Source organism: Trichoplusia ni, chromosome 1, assembly GCF_003590095.1.
Source record: "Trichoplusia ni isolate ovarian cell line Hi5 chromosome 1, tn1, whole genome shotgun sequence".
Taxonomy (NCBI): domain Eukaryota; kingdom Metazoa; phylum Arthropoda; class Insecta; order Lepidoptera; family Noctuidae; genus Trichoplusia; species Trichoplusia ni.
In genome coordinates this window covers 11906791-11925488 of record NC_039478.1, presented here as the reverse complement: position 1 = coordinate 11925488, position 18698 = coordinate 11906791, and the positions used below count along the sequence as shown (strand labels likewise).

Sequence of the window (18698 nt, the reverse complement as noted above, 5' to 3'; positions counted from 1 at the left end):
AGTACCTACAAAGTTTCCTAGTTAGAAAAGCTTAAAAATAATTCAACATAAAAATGTCAAACAGAAAAATAAATAATGCGAAAAAATAAACAAATAAAACCTTTTGAGATCTTAAAATAGAATTTATAGAAAAAAAGGAGTGCTACACAGTAGACCGTATTAAATAAACAGATTTTAATTTACATTCAGTCACTCCCCACTCATTTCCTGCTAAATCAGTTAAGCAAGGGAATCATGACGTCACCAAGCAGCTGCGTAACAAGGCTAGATGCCTTGCCATTCTGAAGACCCCTCCATGTCCCATTAAGTTTTATTACACTGTTGTTGGATGAATAAGGTCTTAGTTTTTCCATTGCTTTTATTACTTTTCAGCGTGTCTCTTTAATCGCTTGAGACAGCAATTAGAATCGGGTTAACGATTTAAACTAGCGTCATTAACTGTTTAAAGAGCAAAAACTAATTAAGACGTTATGGACAGGTGCTCTTTGTTTTTTTTTATGTACTTCTATCGTGTTGTTGTGTTACTCGATTTTCAGTGAGATAACTAGACTGCTTTTCTTCGTTATTGGTTATAAAATTTTCCGTGTTATTTCCAGTTTATACGTCTCTAGTTGAAATAGGAAGAGAACACGCTGAGAAAATTAATTCCATTTCAATTATTTTGTTTTTAAGCAAAACAAATGACAATACTATACAAACTACAGCATGATTATTATTAGGCTTGCTATGTTCTTCAAAATATTCTAAAGTAACAGTGGCAGTGGCAGTAGCTATTAGTAGAGAACATACAAACCGTTCCAAACCAAACAGCCTGTATCTTCCAAATACCGTATTTTGATAGAAAATGTTTACGCAAACAAAAATAAATGACAAAGTGGCTCGAATTTTATTTCGCGGTACCACGGGCAGGTGGCTTTCGAAAGAATGTTTGCCCTAATAACACGACTGTACCTAAAGCACGGAAGCACTTGTGTATTCAAATGTACCTTGTAGTCTTCCGATCATATTTTGACGTCAACTAACTGCGGAGGCAGTCTACTGGGAAGCGTAAACGTCCACCATTTTGGAAGTTATGGACCCGCTACACAAGTCGAGGATAAAGATGCCGATTGTTCAAATAAATATAAGTTGTAATACAGTAATCAAGTTTAAGTTAGGTATCCTAATATTATTTATCTGAATATTTATTATAATATGAAGATCGCTGTTCCTAAGCCAATAAATAATAAGTGACATACACCAACGGTTTATGTTAGTAATTTAGTTGATTAAGCACGCAAACATCCGCTTTTCCTACGGTAATTTGCTATGGAACTAGCCAAAACAGAATATACGAGCCCATATTTTTAGTTCACTAACAAATTCATTTTTCTGATTTCCGTTTTTTTCAGAAATGTAATTTATCTAAAAGCCGTAAAACTAGACGGCTGGAGGCAGACACGTCCGTCTCCGTATAAGTACCCTGGCGAAATGCCAAGGGTGAGGCTTTGGCCTTCAGGTCATCTTCGTAAGCACCTATCAATCCTTAATAGAATAGCTACCTTAGCTCTCACCAACAACGCTCAATTTCCTTCGACACACAGTTATTATAAGCCGTTTGATATCGCCGAAAGTCACCTCAGGCTATCGGCACATCTGGATTGTTATGAGGTTCTGGATTTGACTTTATCACTGGGTGTATAAGGTCTACATTTGATTGCTGCGGGGATGTTGCATCGAAATGCTAGTACGTTGTGTTCTCGTTTTGACGGTATTATACGTAGATGGTTCGTATTCGCATCAATTTTAGCACTCTTTTACCCCATTGCGGTATTTCGATTCACTTTGTTTATAATAAACAGTGATTTTTGTTAGGGTTCCGAGTCTTTTCTATTTGTTTTATGTGTACCTAGTAAGAACCGAACATTTTTGTATTTGTTCGGGACGTATTTATGTAAGCAATCATGAATTTTGTTTAGCGAAGTAAAAGTAATTTCGAAAACGAAAGAAAGTTATTTGATACTATTCTTTTGAGTCATTTGCATCGATTTCTTGAGTAGAGCAGTATGGTTGACACAAAGAAGAGCAGATTACAATATTACAAATTATTTCAATAGCTCAAGATTTTTTTAGGAAACTAAGTAACAGCGTTCTAATGACTTACTAAAAACAGTAGGTGTCTTTAAAATACAAAAGCTAGCTTCTAAGAAATAAATAAAAACTAAAAACTTACACGAAAATTCGGAAAACACCAGCGAATAAAGTAAACTGTAGTTTTGAAAGCGCTTTTTCACTTACATAATAAACATTTATGAATAAAAGAACGAATTTACATGCGGCCAACAAGAATATAATAAAACCTGCAACGTACAGCCATATACTAAAAAAGACTATACTGCGGTAATGACTTTACAAGACTTTGTAACACACAACTATCCCCGTTTAAAAACTCGCCTAGGATAGTTAAAAGTCTAGTAATTTCACACGAACCAGGCCTTTGAGAACCATTCTTTGTGGACTAGCTGTAATTAGAACGAACCAAAGTATTTCGTTGTGGAAAGGTTTTTTCTTAAACCGGACACCCTCAATTTGGGACCTTTTTATGTTTCATCGGGGTCATCGGACTGCTTCGCTTGTTTTTTGTGGATTTAAATCTTTTATTTCGGTTAGAATTTGATCGTTTAAATTGTTGACAATGTGTTTTTTTATTTGTTGCTGACAATATGGACTCGTTATAAATGTAACAGTATCGTTCTGCGACGACCATAATTTTGCTATTGAATTAAGTTATATTTAAATTATCTGCTAGCAACATAGTTACTACAGTTAAACAAATTACAGATCCTATAAGCAATGTTATCGATCCGCAAACCTTCCTTGGAAGCGATATAAAATTGCCAAAGTAAGGAAAACAAATTGAATTTGAGTGTTACTTTAAGCGCGTACAATACCCCGAAAGCACCCTCAAGTGAATTTAGTAACCATTAAGTTCAGTCCCCATCTTCTTAACAATGCTGACTTCATGAGTTCACACAAACTCTCAACACCAAACGACTTACAATATTAAAATGTTTTACCTCCAAACAGTTTAGGCAACCTCATTGAATCTAAATTGTTATTAAAGGTTAATGGAAACAATCCGGCTAAAACTCTTACGTGTTGCGTCCTAACCAAATATGTTAAACAAAAGCTTATGTAAAAAGCTCGTGCGGCATGGTCTACACCTGCATGGTCATCATACACCGATATTCAGCGAAATCGGGCTTATTTCGTTCAGACCATTCCACTTTATTGATATAGAATATTGGAAACACACCGGCATCAGCGACACATTTGAATTCAAAATGTTTTCTGTTACAAGACTGGGGGGGAATAAATTTGAACTCTATATTCTTTTGTGTTGGGTTTAAATTCATGTGAGCTGTGTGGGGTGGTCGCCGAGAGAACAGACGTCGATTTGTGAGGCTGCTCTGGTAGTTGGAGCTGTGCCAACGGTTAGACGTGGTGCACTCTGGGCACAAGGCCGGTGCTTTGCCCGCGGCGTTTTATCTATTCAGAATTGAAAGCGTTGATAATAAAATTGTCTGGACACGTTTACAACGCTTGCAGGCCGTAACTACATAACACTAATTGTTTTTCTAACTGTTGTCTTAAAGTTTGTGTATTCGGGGCCTCGCTTAATATGTTTAGTAAGTTACTTACCGGTTGCGTTTGTTGCTTGTGCAACTTCAATCTGGTTCGTTTTCCTTTCAAAAATAAAAACAAGATTTTCGGTCTATCTAGTTTCCTTATTTGATTACAAAAACCAAAGCACGTAACTTTTAAAGCTCTTGTTGTTTGACTCTACATATTCAATGACAGTCTTACATTAACCGTGACGTCATCGACGCTACATCGAGTGAATCACAAATCCTGTGATACATCCACAGACGGTGCCTCATAGTCAGACGATATCCAAGTAAAGCCAAGTTCGCGTTTATAGCATAATCCAATCAGCTAAAAGCTTTACTCAGCTTTGATTTATATTGTAATCAATCGCGGTATTAGTGATCTGGTGTGGGTGGTTGGTAGTTAATTTACTTTAATAACTGGTCAAGTGTGAATCGAACTTGCGAAGATGAGGTTCCATTCAAATAGGGATAGAAAAAGATAGCAGTTGGATAATGTTGCCTAAACTCTATCTTTATTCCTAGTATTTGAATTGTAGAAACAACACAAATATTTTTGCTTTGAAAATTTCTACACTCAGTTTTCTGTCTGTCACTGTTTATAAGATTCAGTCTGGTGACAAACGGACGGAGCAGCAGCAGCGCCTTAGTAACAGGGTTCCCTTTAACAATTGGGAAACAAAATTCTAATTATTTTTTCATATATTTATTTTATGTATTAACCTTCCACAACTACAATAATTTAACTTTTTAAAAGATGTTGGTAGGCCTTTAGCGCATTACTTATTAACTGTACTCAAACAATAGTAAATAAACTATCTTATTTACGTCTTTTCAAAACCTCTACACCCTAAAAGTCTACATTTTTCAAACCTAGTTTAAAATTATCGATAAAAATGTAGTTTAGCCAGAACTTTATAGGCAGCCTACATATTTTACTAAGCGGTGTTGTTTGTAGCTGTGTGTACATTTTCCTGACCCGCATTGCACCTTCACAGAAACTAGGTCGCCTTTGAATGTAAGAAATAATTTGGAACTTATTCAAAACTTAAATTCGACTCTGAAATATTCAAATTATGTAACGTTTAATCTTTCATAATGTAATTGCTGAGCAAAACTATTTTATGTTTAACTTTCGAAGATCTATTTAAAAATCCAACAAATTTCAGGAACTTATTATAGACATACGTCACGAAAATTATTTGAAGTTTTGTCACAGCAATATCGCTAAATAGAGTAGCATCAAACCTATATTAGACAAATTTTAGCGCAATACGGTAACTACCTAATAGCCATAACAAGAAAAAAAAATCTACTATTGATTGCTTTAGAGCGTCGAGAACAAAAAAAGTATGTTTTATATGAATGAGCTCATTACCACAAGCCACAAATTGCAGCTCAGATAATTTGGTGGATTGCACGTTTACCATTATTAATGCACCCTTAGAGACGCGCGCACTTATTACGTGCCCCGTATTTTAATACGAACAAAACACGCAGTGTACTATACACAGGAATTTAATTTCCGTAGTATAATTATTTGGCGGTCACTTTATTGGTGACCAGTACGCATTCTTGGGTTTGTAGGGAATAAAAATTATACCCTCGTGACAAAAAGAATGGATGAAATTTGAATACGTGTAATATTATATTATGATTATAGATTTTATTTTAAATGAAATTGGGGTGTTCGAATTTTAGCACATTCGGCCATTATAATTTATTTTTTTGCGCTTGTTTTGTGTTCCAAATTTAAACGTTTTATTTTTTTATTCGATTTTTATGGTTATTTATTCGTGTAGTAATTTAAAATTATAATATGGCGCTACTTTAAAAAAATACATGTTTAGTCAAAGCGCCGTTCTTACAAAATCCGCAGGATTAGATGGTTTAAATACAATTTAAAGTGGTAAATGTGTAGGGGAAACAATCAATGTGTATCGTATCAATTGGAAGCGGGTCGGTTGGGACTGGGACTGGCCAGAGCGGCCAGCGATAAACGGATTATGTCACCCGCTGTCAGCTGGAAGGCTCACTGCTGCGACAAAACAGATTAGATGGAAAAACTTTGTTTTCTTACCCTCAATCGTTTATAAATGTAAAACTAGGTGTCGCTAGCGTCTTTGTTCACATGTTTTCTTTTTAAGTTTTGTGTAGTGCACTTTTTATCCCTCTTTTTACTGAGAGTAAGTAAATCTTAAGTTAAAATGAAGTATGTATAATGCTCTGCGATCTCGGTTATTCATATTATTAACTCATTAAAAAAAACTATAGCTTTATAATAATAATAATAAAGCTCTTTACTAGAATTACTTTTAGACTGACCTTATTAATTCCGACCTTCATAAAGGTTAGGTCAACTTTTAAATAGGGTGCTTTTGAAAGGGTATTTGAGTGAATTATATTTATATCATGACTTGCTATTTTTGCATAAGCTGACCTTAACTTAGCCTCAAAACTTACAAAAAAAGTATGTACATTAACCGTTCTCAAAAATATGGAGATAGAACAAATTGAAGACTCTACAGTAGAAAAGCAAAGTCTACAAAATAGATGCCGTCCTTACTTAAATTATTTCAAAAAAAGAAATGTACAAAAAGACCGGTCTAATTGCACAATGCCAAGCTTATCTTGTATTAAGCCAGATCTCGACGCTAACTCCTTCACTTTTTTACGAAGGACAAAGTAAGTAGCCAAGATAGCAAGTAGAAACAAAATGATACTTCCAGTTCATTCCGATGCGAAGACGTGAGTTGCAAATGTCCTGAAATCAGTTTATACTATTGATACTCATTTGCATAATGCATTTCGAAATTCTAGCAAGTCACGTCAAACAATCCCGAAGCTTCACGTTTCAATTTCATCCAATTTCTAAAACAACAAATTTAAGAAAGCTGTTATGCATTCTCTATACATCACGATCGGTGGTTTGAATAAATCCGGCCGATTCTCCAAAGTATTTTAGAATAAACAAAATTTTATTTGAAAAGTTGATGTATGCAGCAGTAAAATGGCTCTACATCACATAAACGGGAAAATGTATTGCGTTATGCTAAACAGCTCTGTGTTAAGAAGCATAACCCATCACTATAATGCCTAAAGATTTTCAAGAATAATAGTTGTCAGGCTTGCAGTAGTCGTACTGCATTCTTTCAATCTTCGTAATTTAATTTACGAAATGGAAATACTAGAATGAAGGGGGAATAGGAAGATGGGATATTCCACAAGACTTCTCAGAGTATTTATCAAGATTTCCGTTTATAAAAGAATTGTTAGAATGAAAATACAATGTTGGGAATTTTAAGACGTACGTTTTCTTGGAACTAAGCGATATTGTTGCTTTTGTTTATATAAATCGTTTGGGTCTGCTCGCTTGGAAGATCCTTAGAACAATGGATTGTTGTGCTTACACATCTTAGGAATAAAAATAATTAAGACAGGATTGCGGAGCGGCTTACTGGAAACAACTAATGATTAATGTCTTGGACTTTTTTATCTTTATCTTTTGCTATCGTTGAATACGTTGAAATAGTATTTGTTGAATGATCCTAAGACCTGTACACCCGTGTATTATCACAGTATCACACATAATAATATATGTTAACAGAACCTGAATAAAAATTTGCAAAAATAGTGCTAGATTTAATATAATAAAAATGAATCTACAATAATTCAAACGAACAGCAAAACACACGAAATCCACAATTTTACTCGAAGCCGAGAATACGTTTTTAGAAAGATACGAAAGTCGTTTAATCCCGCCCAGTGCCAGTATACAAAGACAAAAGAAAACAAAAACCTGTGAAATACATTACCACGAAGTCTTAAGTTCAGTTCCCGGGTAGGCCGCAATAATGCAGCTCCCATTTGTCAGGATAAACACTCTGGGAAGAAAAAGTGGCTTCGTTACCTACAAATATTTTCCCAAACTTGTTTGCTTGTGGAGCTTCCTTGAGGAATTTAATTTAGTGGGACAAAGGCACTCTCTGTTAATTTAACTGTGGTACGTTAGCTTGGATAGTGAAACACGTTTATTGGTGACGTTATTCATGGTAAGATTTTTAACTAGATATAGTAAGTATGAAGTATGTAAACGCGGGATTTCAGTAATATTAATATTCCTTAACGCCATCTAGTCTCAAACTAAGCAACGGTTGTATTATGAGTACTGGACAACTAATAAACATAATCATTTATTTCTTAACACATAATATGATATAGTACAATTTCATCATTTAGGTTATTTATTGCCGGATTTACAAAACAGTATCCATACTAATATACAAGTTCGTTTAAATCGATATTAAAATTAATTCGTAGTAATGTACATTAGTTTGAAATCACAACTCTCTTCACATGGGTATCGTACAACCTGGTGTCAGAGATCTTGAAAAAAATAAAACGTTTTTCCACACCCTTACAACGTAATACAGTTATCTACATGAATGTTCATTTTTATTCTGTAAATGTGATAATTTTCGCAACATTTATTGCCAGCTCACTCTTAAATAAATAAATATTAACGAATATACTGCTAATGCTTTAATTACATAAAATAAATGAGCATTCATATGAAAATCCATTAATATTTACAACAATAAGAATTCGCACCACCAAAATGTTAGCTTATCAGTAGAGTAATGATACTTTAAAAGGTTTTATCATGAGTGTTTCGTTTATTAAAGTAATAACAGTTGAAATTACTATAAAAAATCCAATATTCTGATGATTATTTTGAATGGATACACGATATAAGTCGGTATATTTTTATGTTTCTGTATAACGGCAAATTCCACTGGTAATGCCAAATTGTTAGTAGATGGACGTTGCCTAGCAACGGATAAACTTTGTCTTGACTTAGAGGAAGTGCGCGAAAATCACGTTAATTAACTTAATAGATGTTATTATAATTATCTGTGTAACTATTTCCTGTTATGATTTATTATATTATATTAGTATAAAACTATTATTTTTATGATGTGTAAGGTACAGATGATTGAATATGAATAATTGTTTTATCGATTAGAATAAATAATTTGAATCAAACTCAATTGGTCTAAAATAAAAAATACTTGACTCAAAATACTATGCGACTTTAAGCGTTTAAAAGGTTTTGTACCCCAATATGACTAGTAAAAATTGAACTTAATAAAATAATACATATTTCAACAATACCTTACATTGAAGTCTTCATAAGAAATATACCAATATACATACTCGTACGTATCAACTTAAATAAATATCAGCGCAGAAATACGTTTTCTACTTGTTTTTTACACCTCGGCGACCTGATTTCAGGCTATTTTGTATTTTACTCTATGACGGGAGAATTTATACGAAAAAATGAACAACAAAGAAATTTTTTAAACGTCTACCTCACATGCTTGAATTGCCACGCAAGACTTGTAAATAGGACAGAAGGCTTTTAGTATAAAATAAAAAGTTTTTAGTACTTTTATCGTATTTTTCTATAATCTGATGAAAAAAAATGTTTTCAATAGAATTTGAGGATCAGTTAATCTTTGTCTAATCTTTTAAGTAAGCAATTAAGTGAGCGATCATTCTGGATTTTTTCTGAAATGAAATCATTTATTCTGTAAGTAGGATATATCATCTGTTAAAAAAAAGAAGACATGTAATGTCTTCTTATTTTTTTGAGACCGCTGGAGTCGACATTTCCTATCTGACTACCCTGAGAAGAAATGTCGAAACAAACTCAAGGGGTCACAGTCTCTTTTGAAGTCCAGACATTCTGTATAATCAATTAATTGTAAGAAGTCTGGTTTTTTATTTTGAAGACGAATTAGTGTTTAATGTTTTATAAGGGTTGAAAAAATGGTAAAACGGAACGCTATTCCTGAGGCTTCGTTTGTCATCTATTCTTTCGTCTATCTTTCCGTCGCCAGGCTATATCTCATCAAACAAACCGTACAAGTTAGAAACTTGAAATTTTCACAATTTAGGTATTTTTGTATTTTTGTAGTTTTCTGCCGCTAAATAACAAACTGACACACAGTTGGGTGTAACTTTTTTCGTAACATGTATTGAACGCAATAAATGCTTTAATTAATTATTATTAGTATAAAAATCAAGGTTAGGCAAATTGTTACGAGATGTCGATAATAATCGCTTCTTTAATATCTTATAGCACAAAAATTCTTATTTCGTTTAGACTATTCTTAATTCAATTCTTGGAACTTATAAATAAATATCATTGCCATAATCCGCCATATTAAAATAAATGACAAGTCTGTCTAATTAACTTTTATATGATTAAACGTTATTCAGCGAAATCTCTTAAGTGTCTTAGCTTAATTATATTAAATTATATCTATTTTTGTGTTCATTGCAATTATTCATATCTTTTTGTGACATTTTTTGTATAAGTAAATATTGTGATGGAGACATGTTCAAAGTAGTTCGAATGAAAATGGTAATAAAATCATCATTAAATGATTGAAAGTATTTGTGTAAGTTACATTTCTCTAAAATTTGAATGATCAAATGATGTATCCAAAAGCGAAAAAAAAAAGAAATCTGTATCCGATTTCTAAAAAAACATATTTGGCAAAACATTGACAATTTATAGCTGCGGTCCCCACCGATGGCTTTGCCTATATCGTGGGGACCCAAACTGGTTCACCGTACCAATTAACAAGCTCGATCCAATCCGGGCGGCGACGGGTGACACACTACAGCGCATGTGCAGTGCCAATATGTGAAAACGCTTGCCCTAGAACGTAAAATGTTTGCAGATTTTGTAGATATATTGCCGACTTATGATGCCTACAGATGTTAAAGGATTTCTGAGAAAAATGACAAATAAAACCAATTCTAAAAATTTTATGCTTCCAAAAATATAAAAAGAAAGTTTAATTTATTTATGAAACCTCACTTTCCCATATTTCGTGAAATTTCAAATACAAATATAACACTAAAACACAATTTTATATCTCAGTTTGAAAATACTGGAAATCTTATAATAAGACTTGAGTATGTAAAATTGTAGAGAACCTCAAATGACTAAAACCTTCTCGATTCACGGTACTTCAAACTACAAACAACAGTGATCTCATTACTAGTATTTACAACAAAACAAAGACTGAACTTCATTTGTTTATAAGTCAAGTTTACGGTTCAAAAGAAAACAAGCAGTAAGTGAGTCTCTTATCTCACGGCCCAAGTTCTAACTAAACTACAATGTCTAGAGTTTGCATACTTTTGCAAGCATCGTCCCTGTAAAGATATTTTTTTAAACATTTCTCGATATCCCAACTAAGTATTATATAGAAATACTAGCCCACCCAGCAAACCTTGCTTTGCCAACCTGCAGAAAAAGGTGATCAAAATAGATGTTGTCCGTTTCTAAGATTTGCCAAATATGATAACAAAATTTCATAACAATCGGTATAGGCGTTTCGGAGGAAATAAATTTCGTACACAGTGACACGAGTTCAAAGTTCAGTCAAACAGTTCAATCTCTTCTACTTGAGTGATCTCAAAAAAGTATCTATATCACAAAAATAATAACCAAATCTCCTCTTAACCTTTATACAATTTACAATTTATACAAATACATAACAATTTATTACCATCTAAATAACAATACACAATGTACATATTCGTAAGTCAAAAACACAGGGTGTGGTTTTTCCGAGCTCGCACGGAAAGCCGCGAATCTATTCGTATTACTGTAATGAACCACATACGTCTTGATCTACTGATTTCCACGTACGTTAATTGTGTATGTTTTCCTTATTTTCCTCACCTGTTTTGATCTGTTAACGTGTTATGTAATATGTGTTATATATACAGGTTGGTGTATTTGTGTCATATTTTTTTGTCGATTTTGGGTCTGGACATAAATCATAGGTTCTTTATTTGGAAAATGTAGATTTTATCTACGTGTAAATCATAGAGTTAATAGGAAAGCAAGTAAAAGCACGTCCAATTGTAATTGCCTATATAAGACTGATGACTATTTGAAATTTAAATAATCATAAACTCACACAATAAGGCTTCGTTAAAGTATTAAAATCAGCGCAAATAATAGCATACGTCTCAATCATTCTCCTTTTTAAACGTAAAATAATCTGAAAATCTATTCCAAACCGTAATAATACGGTCACTCTGTACATAATAATATAAATCAGTAAGAAAGAAGAATGAAAAAATTATTTCTACAGCTGCGAAATACAAGTGTAGTCAACTACAATCATTAGATCACCCGCTAACTACAAAACTGAAAAAGAAAAACTTTTACCATTGTTAAAGCGAGAGAGCGCTACAAAGTGTAGAGCCCTGTCTCGCTTCCACGCCAACAAGAGTTCTGTTTTTAAGTCTAATGGTACAGTCACAGTACAATTTTAAATGAATTTAGTCAAATAACGTGCGTGTTATTTAGATGAATCCGTGATAATTGTGTTTGTATACTGAGACTTATTTATTCAAATCGTGTTGGCTGTACGTGTGTAAGAGATTTTAATGTTACAAATTAATTTCATTAAGTGTTGCGAATGTGCGTGTTGATACCACTGTTTACCTCGCGATATTGTCATGATACCAGGATTAGTTGGTTGTAATCAGTTTTAAATATATATACACGTTGATGTCGATGTTTTGGAAAAATGATTTTGCAATTTTTGTATTTGTACTGCAAGATGATGTGAAGAAGTATCTTGTATGCAGACCTAAAAACAACTTTTAATCGTTTTTTTTTATAGGTCTGTTACTGAATTACATATTGTTTGTATTATATTCATAATATTTAGTAAAAAATGATCCATCAAATATTGTATCGTTTTATGTATGCACCTTGTTATTGACGTACCTACTAAGCTCGTAGTTTCTATAAAATTTCCTTGCATAAATATTCCAATCTGAAAATGAGTGATTAAACCCATTACTGCTAACCCATCCGTCTCTCAAAATAGGCCAACAAGGCAATACACAAATCCGATCTAATTTGATAACTAGACAAACTAAATCATCGCGAAACAGACAGCCTACTGGCACATATTAAAGGCTGTATAACCAGATTGCTGAGCTAATTCAATGAACCCATTTGACCTAATTCCAAAACACGTGGCAGGCAATTTCATAGTTCTTCGAATGAAATATTGTGTTAACATATTTTTCTTTTGTGGTTTCAGGTAATATATCGTACACCATGCTGGGAAATCGATTGTAGCGTATGTATACATGTGTGGGGTGTAGAGTAATGTTGTCTTACGGTTTTTGTATTATGCTGAGAAATTGGGGAAATATAAAGGGTATTATTGGTTATATTGTTTTGAGAATTTGAAGAAAACGAAACTAGAAAAGGCATAAATCTTCTTTTAAAAAAGAGGTTAAATGTTATTAAAATACTATTTCTATCATAAAAATACGCCTTGTACTTACTAGAAATTAACAAAAGCACAAACATCTATCAACAAATTTAGTAATCCACGATTTTTTTAATTACTTTCCATTTATTTACATCTCATTGTAATTAAAGAGCAATATAATTGGCGATACTCAATACCTTCAAGTCAGTTATAATTAAAGAAAAATAACTTTAGCAATTCCCCCTTATCTGGGGTCAAGGGGTGAGGCCGATGTCCCTTTTTACCTTTTTATTCACTTTTCCGTTTCATTTAATTTGCCTCGGCGGTGCCTTTGGCTGTGTTATCCATTTGACCGACTTGATACCTCTGTGTTTAATTTATTCTTTGACAAAGATTACGAGCTTTGATGATGGAGTTGATACTTCGATCGTCTTTTTTGTTTTTTGGAAATTGAACTCTTTGGTTGGTAGAGCAAAAGTTGGTTGGTAAATTCTGATATTTAGGTTAGGCTTTCTAGAATGTAAGTGTTAGTCAACGTATTATTTTTTATCGATTACATCCAGTTCATAATTTCATGTATCCAGTAGGTACATCAAGTCAAACGTGTCTAATAAAAGCTAACTGAAATTTAAACACACATGCAACAATACCTACAAAATTGGGAGTATTTTTTTTCCAAAGTAGACAGTTCTGTTCATTCACACATACAATGTAAGAAAAAATATCCAATATAACGTATGTATGTACTAAACCCAGCTTGAGGTCATAGGTGCAAATCTCTTTACGTAACGTTATCACAGCCTACTCGCTTATCTTGAGTAATGGCTCGTATTACAGCCGCGCAAACAACAATAAGACATTTGTTAGCCAAACGCCATCCAATTTTGTTTTCTTACAACTACATTTTATTTCCCTTCTACCAGGCTACACACCAATTGAATAAAATACAAAAGAAATATCATTAAAATACATTTGTATATACAATGGTTTTATCGCTAATGGCGATCTTCCAAGGACAATCTTTGGGTGTATTAGAATTAGAGTAGAAGACAATTATTGGGGTAGTAGTGTTCAAATAAACAGATAAATTATATTTGTGTGTTCAGAGGTAATGTTAAAAATTTGAACTGTTTGTCTCGGTTCATGAGATACAACCTGGTGTCAGACGGATAGATAAGTTTGATACAGGACCCTTAAAAACTTCTACTATTAATATTTGATTTAATTTTGGGTAATAGATTGTACGTAGTTTTTGAATGATTAATATTATTATTGTCTTAACATCAGCTGCGAGTAACTACACCTGGACATGACTAACTCCTTGGGCGTGGGATAATTAAATGTACTGGGAATAGTAATGTTATGAGAAAACTAGTCATTGTGGTAATACATTAGTGATGACTGGTCTGTTGGTCTAGTGGTTAGTAACAGTGGTAGTAGTAGTAGAGTCGACTCCCACCCAGTCCACCCAGGACAAATGTTCTGTGCCCTGATTCAATTTACTTATATTTGTCTGTGTTTTCAAATATACATATAAGTAAGTTGCGACAGCGTGGTTTCATATACCGCAATCGTGATTGACTTGTAACAGATAATGTCAAAGGAAATTATTTTTATGCTCATTCTCTACACGTTAAGTAAAATTTTATTTTAAATTTTAATTAATCTTCTTTTTGAAATCCTTTATCATGTTTTCGATAAAATTAAGCCATTCAATTTTCAAACAGTTTTTTCCAAGAAATTTTCTTTTTTATTGTGAGTGATCGATTATATGTCAAAGTGTAATTTATTAGCTGCCAGTATTTATTACAGTAAATAGTTTTCAAGTAAAAAATCCTACTTGAAACATAATATTAAATTGAAAATTATTGGAAAATGTTCAGAGAACGCTGTGAGTGCCGATTATATTATAATTATATCACTACAACGAAAACACATTCGTCCGTCACAGACATTTATTTGGAACAACAACTTCATCATATATAAAATATGATTTTACGTCATCATGTGACAGATTACAAACAACGGCCAGTAAGGGCCTATAAGTATTATGCAACCTCCAACACGCACCCTTAATCTGCCACATGTGTACGCACCCTTAAGGCTAGCAAGTACACAAATATATTGTACTTAACTGTACCTATATCTACACATAGCACAAACACATTAAAAATAAACAAAAAACAGAGATTACACCATCATAAAAACTTTACCTATTAATTGTACAACACAAATACAAATACAACATATCAAAAACTTAAGTTATACCACTTTCACTACCCGCCCTCTTGATGGGTAATCTTGCTAGAGCTAATTTTATCTTGGGGCCTGACAGAGACTTTGTTAACATATCTGCCACCATTTCTTGTGAAGGGACGTACCGCACTTCAACCGCCTCATTCGATATCGCTTCGCGAACAAAGTGGAACCTAATATCGATATGCTTCGTCCTATTATGGTTCATCTTGTTTCTCGCTATGTGATGTGCAGACTGATTGTCATTATAAATGACCACGGGATTGGCTAAACTATCATTTGTTAAGCTTCTTAACAAATTTCTTAAATAAATCGCTTCCTTTGAAGCCTGGCTAAGACCTATATACTCCGCCTCAGTTGAGGACAGAGCCACACATCGTTGCTTGCGACTCTCCCACGTTATTAAACTCTCGCCTAATTTAAATATTAGACCTGTAAAGGATTTTCTATCATATGACCCCCCCCAATCCGCGTCCACGAAGCCAATAAGTTCTAATTTTCCCGACTTTCGGAAAGTAAGCGTAAAATCAGATGTCCCTTTCAGATACCTAAGCACTCGTTTAGCACACCGGTAATGAATTTCGTCATAGCACGAATTAAACTGTGATAAAACGCTAACGGCATGTGCAATATCCGGTCTACTATTTTGAGCTAAATAGTTTAGGCATCCTACCAGATTTTGATACGGCAACCTACAGGCGGAATCCGAAGCTTTCTCCAGTCTAAGACCAGCTTCCATCGGGGTAATGACTGGTTTACAGTCTGTCATTTCAAACTCCTTTAAAACATTAATAACATACTGTTCTTGATCAAGGAAAATAACATCCTTGTCCCTCCTAAGTCTCATGCCTAAAACATGTCTTGCATGACCTAGATCCTTAATCTTAAACTTTTTTAATAACTCACTTTTCAACTTTTCTTTTTCATTTTTGTATATAAGGCTACAAAAAATAAAAATATCATCAACGTAAATAACTACAACTATTCTACCCTCATCTCCTAACCATTTTTGGTATAAACATGGCTCTATTTTCGATTGCGTGAAACCTAGACGCAGCATCTCTTGGTCAAATTCTGTAAACCAAGCATTCGAAGCTTGCTTGAGACCATACAACGACCTATTTAATTTGCATACCTTAGTCTCCTGACCTTTGGTGATAGCACCTACAGGTTGCATCATATAAATATCTTCCTTTAGATTACCGTAAAGGAAAGCAGTCGTCACGTCCCAATGATCTATGTCCCAATCATATTCTACAGCTAATGAGAATAAAAGTCGCAAAGTCGAGCTCCTAACCACAGGGGAATAAGTTTCGTTATAGTCTACGCCACGTACCTGAGTAAATCCTTTCGCTACAAGCCTAGCTTTGTACTTTGAGACCTTACCATCGCTATCTCGCTTAATCTTAAAGACCCATTTGCATTGAATCGGCTTCTTGTCACGTGGTAAGTTGACCAGTGTCCACGTCTGGTTCTCCTTCAACGATTGCAGCTCATCATTCATGGCCTTCTGCCACAGTTCACGATCAGGCCTAGCTAGTGCCTGCTCTACAGTCGTCGGATCACCATCAATTGCCGCGAGTGCGTTGATACACGTGCTGGAGTAGTCAACTTGCTTCCGTGAACGTAGATTGTATCTCGGTTCGATACTCAACTCGGTACTCTGCTCAGTACTTTCAGTACTGACGTTTTCAATTGTACTAGGTTCGGTACTTCCTGTATCTGCATCCTGAAAATCTTCTTCACTGTTTGAGTGGACATCAGGCAATACATCCAATATCGCAGGTTCATTTCGTTCCTCTTCAATTGACATAGGAACAACTGCGTTTTTCGTCACTCTCGTACCATCGCCAGGAAACACATTTTCCAAGAACTTCACATCCCTTGCAACTGTTATTTTTCCAGTCTGAGGATGCACAAGCCGGTAACCTTTAGTAAGCTCACAATATCCAATAAAAATCAAGGCTTCAGTCTTCACATCAAGCTTTTGCCTTTTCTGTTTGGGTTTCAATGCAAACGCCAAACATCCAAATATTTTTAAATGGCTCAAGTTTACTTTCATACCAGTCCAAAGTTCTTCTGGTACCTTATTCGTGACAGCCTTTGTGGGGCTTCGATTCTTTAAATAAACTACGGTACGTACTGCTTCGGCCCAAAACTTCTTGCTTAGATAAACATGCTTGCTCACCAGCTTCAGTTGATTCTGCTTGACGATTAGCTTCTTGAAGTAATTTGGTTTTTATTTGCTCCAAGCTAATCTCCTTTCCACTATTGTCTATCGCCATTACAATCGGGTTGTAATCCGAAGTTAGGCCGGCAAGTAAAATGGAAATAATCCAGTCGTCTGAGACTTTCGCGTCTATTGACATCAATTGGTGCGCTAGAGATGTAACTTTTGATATATATTTCTCCATATTTTCAAAGTTCTCCAACTTACACGCCCATAATTGACGTTGAAGTGATATACGTCTTCCCCAGCCTTTGTCTTCGTACGCTCCACATAATTTCAGCCATACCTCACGCGCTGACTTTCCATTATAGACGTGAGCGAAGCACGAAGGCTCTAATAGAAGACAGATGGTAGTTCGTGCCTTTCGATCGGCTTCTTTGAGCTCTGGAGTGACCTTCTCGGCTTCTACAGCCACCCACCAGTTTTTGCATTCTAAGTAATTTTGAACTTGGAATTTCCAAACCTCGAAGCCTGCAGCACCTTCAAGTTTTTTGATTCCGCAAATGGAACCTGACGACGAGTTTTGTTCGTCTGTCATCATTGAATTTTGTTTTTTATTTTTTACCTTCTTTTTACTAATCGAACACTTTTACAGGGATCCTGGGCCCATAACCTATTGGAAAATGTTCAGAGAACGCTGTGAGTGCCGATTATATTATAATTATATCACTACAACGAAAACACATTCGTCCGTCACAGACATTTATTTGGAACAACAACTTCATCATATATAAAATATGATTTTACGTCATCATGTGACAGATTACAAACAACGGCCAGTAAGGGCCTATAAGTATTATGCAACCTCCAACAAAAATGTTATCTTGAATCGCGTAGGAATTTTCGCGAAGAAAATAAATCATCAATTCTTCAGCATTCGCGTAGATTTTTCTTTTGTAAACGGTTTCCCGCGGGATTTTTGTTTTAATTCATCAAGTTACTCAATGTGCCTAGTGATTGAAGTGATCAATTTATTTACCGTTTTTGTTAACCTACAAAAATATACTTTAGAGGCTATTTTCGGGTTTTTTAACTTATTAAGTAAAAATTTGATTTCGAAACTTTACGTTGAAATTTTGGTAAACTGTTTACATTTTTGTTTCTCAAATTTTAGAATAATAAGATTCATTTCTTTTTTCAGATTATGTAACCGTCGTATTTTAAATACATTAATAATATTCTCAAACATTTGAACAATCTACTTTTATTGACCAAATATTGCTACTAAAACTTATT

General features: G+C 34.2%; 1 protein-coding gene across 3 annotated transcripts in view; it reads left to right on the top strand.

Moving 5' to 3' along the window:
* Positions 1–18698, top strand: part of LOC113494825 (semaphorin-1A) — a 326527-nt gene that overhangs the window by 132293 nt on the left and 175536 nt on the right. The gene's annotated exons all lie outside the window — the stretch shown is intronic.